Below are 8,185 nucleotides of genomic sequence, written 5' to 3' on the forward strand. Positions count from 1 at the left end.
CTGGAGCTGAGCCAATGTTATATAATCCATTTGTGTGATTTGCGCGTCACAGTCCTAATTCCACCGTTGTTTTTCTGTTGGTGTTTGAGCAATCACTGAAGAGCAAAGATCAGGCAATTTGCTATCTCCTTGTGGGCTATGATAACACAGATCCTCTACTAACAGTATGTCTGGGCCAGTCTGTGCATTGATAGGAAGCTTTACATCTCCAGACACTTGACTTCTAAGCAATTAAATAGACCATCCATGAATAAGAAGCTTTGTTGCCTGGACGCCAGTGCTGATCTTAACCCATACATTTATTCATTGGCCTCTATTCATACACTAATAGGGATATAGACACGACACTGCTATAGAACCTACTTTGTCATCTTTCTTTGTTTAACAACACAGGCAGTCAATATAATTTAGCCTTCAAAGGGTTATCCGACAGAATAAAAAGGATCCAAAACACAAGTTAACATCATTGTGTGTTCTCTATGTATAATAAGCTTAAAAAGTTAAAGGGGTACTCCGCTGCTCAGCATTCGAAACAAAATGTTCCGAACGCTTAGAGATGGCGCCGGGGGCACGTGACATCACAACCCCGCCCCCTCGTGACATCACGCCCCACCCCTCAATACAAGTCTATGGGAGGGGGCGTGACAGCAGTCACGCCCCCTCCCATAGACTTGCATTGAGGGGGCAAGGCGTCATGTCATGAGGGGGTGGAGCCATGACATCACGAGCCCCCGGCGCTGGCTCTAAGTGTTCAGAATATTTTGTTCCGGACACTGAGCAGTGGAGTACCCCTTTAAATATTTCATGACACGCTGTTACCAAATCTAATGGGCTTGCTGCTCATTTACTTTCTGCTATAATGTTTCCGTGTGCATTGAAAGACCACAAATTTCAGCATCCCGTACTATTACAAGAGCTAAAACCTGTCCACATGATCACAAGGTGGCTTAGTTATAGAACCAAATTCTAGTGCCAATCTCTAGTGGCAGTCACATGGTCAGATCTTGGAACTTGACAATATCTAAGAAAGAAGCCGGACCCTTGTTTCCCATCTAGTTTCTGTTAGAAAGTCATCAATCCCCTGACCACAAGGTTCTGGTAATATTACTGTATTCTAGCATTGTAATGTGACCAGTGGTGAGCTAACACGTATAGAAGCGAGAGAGCAAAGCTTATTTACCATTCTCCTACATCTACATATTACAAGCTTGAAGAGGATCTGCCAACTCTCCTGATATGTTTGTTTTAGTAAATACAGTATATTCCCAATGTTTTCTTAAAACTTTGCATCATAGCATGAATCTGTCTTAGCTCCTGGAAATGTATGACTAAATTGACAATAGGTTGATACTGTTGACAGACCTATACTGTATAGAAAGACACCCCATTGACAAGAATAATGGAGTCACCATTTTACCAGTGTATTCATACACTTCCAGGAGGAATAACAGAGGAACAACACAATGAGAAAAAATGCTCCGAAAGTGACCAATGTGTATCATATTTCCATCCCCTTCTCATTCTTCAAATGAGAGTAAAGCAGCATGATCCACTGCACATTTCTTCACATAAATTGGGAGCAAAATAAAACATTTAGAATTCTTAAACAGCATAAACGTAGAAGTAGACAGTCTACAAATTCACCAGATTTATCGCAGTGATGTATTCTTTACCCCCAATCGGTTCAGCCATTCCCGGCATATGCTGCAATATGCAAATGAACTCTTAATTGCACCAGAGGTGGGTTTGAAGGCAGGTTTCTACACCACTGATGCCATCTTCTGAGTCCGTTCGCGGTGGCACGCTCATCAGACCATGTCAGAGGTGCAGATAGTCTTTGAATCCACCTCCAGAGCAGATAAGAATTCATTTGCATATTGCAGGATATCTCGGGAATCGTTGAACGGATTGGGGTAAAGAATACATCATCCATACTAACCACCTGTATATTCAGGTTAGTGGGGTTGATCCATCTGTCAGTTTCCCTTTAAAGTGTCAGTCTAGTGATGCTCGTTCCATGTGTTAGCCATAGTTCAGCATGGAGAGACACAGCTCACACCGGGTGTTCAAGTTGCCAAGGCAACTGTATGATACCCAGCAAGCTTTGTGCACAAATCCTATTAATTAGAATAGTTGTTACGCCCAGCGCTCCGGGTCCCCGCTCCTCCCCGGAGCGCTCGCTACACTCTCCTCACTGCAGCGCTCCGGTCAGATCCACTGACCCGGGGCGCTGCGATACCGCCTCCAGCCGGGATGCGATTCGCGATGCGGGTAGCGCCCGCTCGCGATGCGCACCCCGGCTCCCGTACCTGACTCGCTCTCCGTCAGTCCTGTCCCGGCGCGCGCGGCCCCGCTCCCTAGGGCGCGCGCGCGCCGGGTCTTTGCGATTTAAAGGGCCACTGCGCCGCTGATTGGCGCAGTGGTTCCAATTAGTGTTATCACCTGTGCACTTCCCTATATCACCTCACTTCCCCTGCACTTCCTTGCCGGATCTTGTTGCCATCGTGCCAGTGAAAGCGTTTCCTTGTATGTTCCTAGCCTGTGTTCCAGACCTCCTGCCGTTGCCCCTGACTACGATCCTTGCTGCCTGCCCCGACCTTCTGCTACGTCCGACCTTGCTTCTGTCTACTCCCTTGTACCGCGCCTATCTTCAGCAGCCAGAGAGGTTGAGCCGTTGCTAGTGGATACGACCTGGTCACTACCGCCGCAGCAAGACCATCCCGCTTTGCGGCGGGCTCTGGTGAAAACCAGTAGTGACTTAGAACCGATCCACTAGCACGGTCCACGCCAATCCCTCTCTGGCACAGAGGATCCACTACCTGCCAGCCGGCATCGTGACAGTAGATCCGGCCATGGATCCCGCTGAAGTTCCTCTGCCAGTTGTCGCTGACCTCACCACGGTGGTCGCCCAGCAGTCGCAACAGATAGCGCAACAAGGCCAACAGCTGTCTCAACTGACCGTTATGCTTCAGCAGTTACTACCACAGCTTCAGCAATCATCTCCTCCGCCAGCTCCTGCATCTCCTCCGCAGCGAGTGGCCGCTTCTGGTCTACGACTATCCTTGCCGGATAAATTTGATGGGGACTCTAAGTTTTGCCGTGGCTTTCTTTCCCAATGTTCCCTGCACCTGGAGATGATGTCGGACCAGTTTCCCACTGAAAGGTCTAAGGTGGCTTTCGTAGTCAGCCTTCTGTCTGGAAAAGCCCTGTCTTGGGCCACACCGCTCTGGGACCGCAATGACCCCGTCACTGCCTCTGTACACTCCTTCTTCTCGGAAATTCGAAGTGTCTTTGAGGAACCTGCCCGAGCCTCTTCTGCTGAGACTGCCCTGTTGAACCTGGTCCAGGGTAATTCTTCCGTTGGCGAGTATGCCGTACAATTCCGTACTCTTGCTTCAGAATTATCCTGGAATAATGAGGCCCTCTGCGCGACCTTTAAAAAAGGCCTATCCAGCAACATTAAAGATGTTCTGGCCGCACGAGAAATCCCTGCTAATCTACATGAACTCATTCACCTAGCCACTCGCATTGACATGCGTTTTTCCGAAAGGCGTCAGGAGCTCCGCCAGGATATGGACTCTGTTCGCACGAGGCGTTTCTTCTCCCCGGCTCCTCTCTCCTCTGGTCCCCTGCAATCTGTTCCTGTGCCTCCCGCCGTGGAGGCTATGCAGGTCGACCGGTCTCGCCTGACACCTCAAGAGAGGACACGACGCCGCATGGAGAATCTCTGCCTGTACTGTGCTAGTACCGAACACTTCCTGAAGGATTGTCCTATCCGTCCTCCCCGCCTGGAAAGACGTACGCTGACTCCGCACAAAGGTGAGACAGTCCTTGATGTCTACTCTGCTTCTCCACGTCTTACTGTGCCTGTGCGGATGTCTGCCTCTGCCTTCTCCTTCTCTGCTGTGGCCTTCTTGGACTCCGGATCTGCAGGAAATTTTATTTTGGCCTCTCTCGTCAACAGGTTCAACATCCCGGTGACCAGTCTCGCCAGACCCCTCTACATCAATTGTGTAAACAATGAAAGATTGGACTGTACCATACGTTTCCGCACGGAGCCCCTTCTAATGCACATCGGACCTCATCACGAGAGGATTGAACTTTTGGTCCTTCCCAATTGCACTTCTGAAATTCTCCTTGGACTTCCCTGGCTTCAACTTCACTCCCCAACCCTGGATTGGTCCACTGGGGAGATCAAGAGTTGGGGGCCCTCTTGTTCCAAGGACTGCCTAAAACCGGTTCCCAGTAACCCTTGCCGTGACTCTGTGGTTCCTCCCGTAACCGGTCTCCCTAAGGCCTATATGGACTTTGCGGATGTTTTTTGCAAAAAACAAGCTGAGACTCTACCTCCTCACAGGCCTTATGATTGTCCTATCGACCTCCTCCCGGGCACTACTCCACCCCGGGGCAGAATTTATCCTCTGTCCGCCCCAGAGACTCTTGCCATGTCTGAATACGTCCAGGAAAATTTAAAAAAGGGCTTTATCCGTAAATCCTCCTCTCCTGCCGGAGCCGGATTTTTCTTTGTGTCCAAAAAAGATGGCTCTCTACGCCCTTGCATTGACTACCGCGGTCTTAATAAAATCACGGTTAAGAACCGCTACCCCCTACCTCTCATCTCTGAACTCTTTGATCGCCTCCAAGGTGCCCACATCTTTACCAAACTGGACTTAAGAGGTGCTTATAATCTCATCCGCATCAGAGAGGGGGATGAATGGAAAACGGCATTTAACACCAGAGATGGACACTTTGAGTATCTGGTCATGCCCTTTGGCCTGTGCAACGCCCCTGCCGTCTTCCAAGACTTTGTTAATGAAATTTTTCGTGATCTTTTATACTCCTGTGTTGTTGTATATCTGGACGATATCCTGATTTTTTCTGCCAATCTAGAAGAACACCGCCAGCATGTCAGTATGGTTCTTCAGAGACTTCGTGACAATCAACTCTATGCCAAAATAGAGAAATGTCTGTTTGAATGCCAATCTCTTCCTTTCCTAGGATACTTGGTCTCTGGCCAGGGACTACAAATGGATCCAGACAAACTCTCTGCCGTCTTAGATTGGCCACGCCCCTCCGGACTCCGTGCTATCCAACGTTTTTTGGGGTTCGCCAATTATTACAGACAATTTATTCCACATTTTTCTACCGTTGTGGCTCCTATCGTGGCTTTAACAAAAAAAAATGCCGATCCCAAGTCTTGGCCTCCTCAAGCGGAAGACGCCTTTAAACGGCTCAAGTCTGCCTTTTCTTCGGCTCCCGTGCTCTCCAGACCTGACCCATCTAAACCCTTCCTATTGGAGGTTGATGCCTCCTCTGTGGGAGCTGGAGCTGTCCTTCTACAAAAAAATTCTTCCGGGCATGCTGTTACTTGTGGTTTTTTTTCTAGGACCTTCTCTCCGGCGGAGAGGAACTTCTCCATCGGGGATCGAGAGCTTCTAGCCATTAAATTAGCACTTGAGGAATGGAGGCATCTGCTGGAGGGATCAAGATTTCCAGTTATTATTTACACCGATCACAAGAACCTCTCCTACCTCCAGTCTGCCCAACGGCTGAATCCTCGCCAGGCCAGGTGGTCTCTGTTCTTTGCCCGATTTAATTTTGAAATTCACTTTCGGCCTGCCGATAAGAACATTAGGGCCGATGCTCTCTCTCGTTCCTCGGATGCTTCTGAAGTTGAACTCTCTCCGCAACACATCATTCCTCCTGACTGCCTGATTTCCACTTCTCCAGCCTTCATCAGGCAAACTCCTCCAGGAAAGACCTTTGTTTCTCCACGCCAACGCCTCGGAATCCTCAAATGGGGCCACTCTTCCCATCTCGCAGGTCATGCGGGCATCAAGAAATCTGTGCAACTCATCTCTCGCTACTATTGGTGGCCGACTCTGGAGACGGATGTTGTGGACTTTGTGCGAGCCTGCACTATCTGTGCCCGGGATAAGACTCCTCGCCAGAAGCCCGCTGGTTTTCTTCATCCTCTGCCTGTCCCCGAACAGCCTTGGTCTCTGATTGGTATGGATTTTATTACTGACTTACCCCCATCCCATGGCAACACTGTTATTTGGGTGGTCGTTGATCGATTCTCCAAAATGGCACATTTCATCCCTCTTCCTGGTCTTCCTTCAGCGCCTCAGTTGGCTAAACAATTTTTTGTACACATTTTTCGTCTTCACGGGTTGCCCACGCAGATCGTCTCGGATAGAGGCGTCCAATTCGTGTCTAAATTCTGGAGGGCTCTCTGTAAACAACTCAAGATTAAATTAAATTTTTCTTCTGCATATCATCCTCAATCCAATGGACAAGTAGAAAGAATTAACCAGGTCTTGGGTGATTATTTACGACATTTTGTTTCCTCCCGCCAGGATGACTGGGCAGATCTTCTACCATGGGCCGAATTCTCGTATAACTTCAGAGTCTCTGAATCTTCCTCCAAATCCCCATTTTTCGTGGTGTACGGCCGTCACCCTCTTCCCCCCCTCCCTACCCCCTTGCCCTCTGGTCTGCCCGCTGTGGATGAAATTTCTCGTGATCTTTCCATCATATGGAGAGAGACCCAAAATTCTCTCTTACAGGCTTCATCACGCATGAAGAAGTTCGCGGATAAGAAAAGAAGAGCTCCTCCCATTTTTTCCCCTGGAGACAAGGTAAGGCTCTCCGCTAAATATGTCCGCTTCCGTGTCCCTAGCTATAAGTTGGGACCACGCTATCTTGGTCCTTTCAAAATTTTGTGCCAGATTAATCCTGTCTCTTACAAACTTCTTCTTCCTCCTTCTCTTCGTATTCCTAATGCCTTTCACGTTTCTCTTCTTAAACCACTTATCATTAACCGTTTCTCTCCCAAATCTGTTCGTCCCACTCCTGTTTCCGGCTCCTCGGACATCTTCTCCGTCAAAGAGATTCTGGCATCTAAAAAGGTCAGAGGGAAAACCTTTTTTTTAGTGGATTGGGAGGGTTGTGGTCCAGAAGAGAGATCCTGGGAACCTGAGGACAACATCCTAGACAAAAGTCTGCTCCTCAGGTTCTCAGGCTCTAAGAAGAGGGGGAGACCCAAGGGGGGGGTACTGTTACGCCCAGCGCTCCGGGTCCCCGCTCCTCCCCGGAGCGCTCGCTACACTCTCCTCACTGCAGCGCTCCGGTCAGATCCACTGACCCGGGGCGCTGCGATACCGCCTCCAGCCGGGATGCGATTCGCGATGCGGGTAGCGCCCGCTCGCGATGCGCACCCCGGCTCCCGTACCTGACTCGCTCTCCGTCAGTCCTGTCCCGGCGCGCGCGGCCCCGCTCCCTAGGGCGCGCGCGCGCCGGGTCTTTGCGATTTAAAGGGCCACTGCGCCGCTGATTGGCGCAGTGGTTCCAATTAGTGTTATCACCTGTGCACTTCCCTATATCACCTCACTTCCCCTGCACTTCCTTGCCGGATCTTGTTGCCATCGTGCCAGTGAAAGCGTTTCCTTGTATGTTCCTAGCCTGTGTTCCAGACCTCCTGCCGTTGCCCCTGACTACGATCCTTGCTGCCTGCCCCGACCTTCTGCTACGTCCGACCTTGCTTCTGTCTACTCCCTTGTACCGCGCCTATCTTCAGCAGCCAGAGAGGTTGAGCCGTTGCTAGTGGATACGACCTGGTCACTACCGCCGCAGCAAGACCATCCCGCTTTGCGGCGGGCTCTGGTGAAAACCAGTAGTGACTTAGAACCGATCCACTAGCACGGTCCACGCCAATCCCTCTCTGGCACAGAGGATCCACTACCTGCCAGCCGGCATCGTGACAATAGTGCTCATGCACTGAACTCCTAGGGGGTAATATGGTGGCCACAAGGGCTTTGTCTCTCCATGCTGAACTTTGGACAGTGTTTGGAATGCGCATTACTAGACAAACACTTTAAAGGGATACTCCGCCCCTAGACATCTTATCACTTATCCAAAAGATAGGGGATAAGATGTCTGATCGTGGGGGTCCTGCTACTGGGGACCCCCGCAATCTCCCTGCTGCACCCAGCATTCATTTAGAGCATTGGGTGTAGCACTGGAGGCTCATGATGTCACGGCCATGCCATGCTCCTGACGTCATGGCTAAGCCCCCTCAATTCAAGTTTATGGGAGAGGGCATGATGGCCGTCAGGCCCCCTACCATAGACTTATATTGAGGGGGTGTGGCCATGATGTCACAAATGGGGCGTGGCCGTGACGT

The sequence above is a fragment of the Hyla sarda genome, chromosome 4, assembly GCF_029499605.1.
Source record: "Hyla sarda isolate aHylSar1 chromosome 4, aHylSar1.hap1, whole genome shotgun sequence".
NCBI classification, from domain to species: domain Eukaryota; kingdom Metazoa; phylum Chordata; class Amphibia; order Anura; family Hylidae; genus Hyla; species Hyla sarda.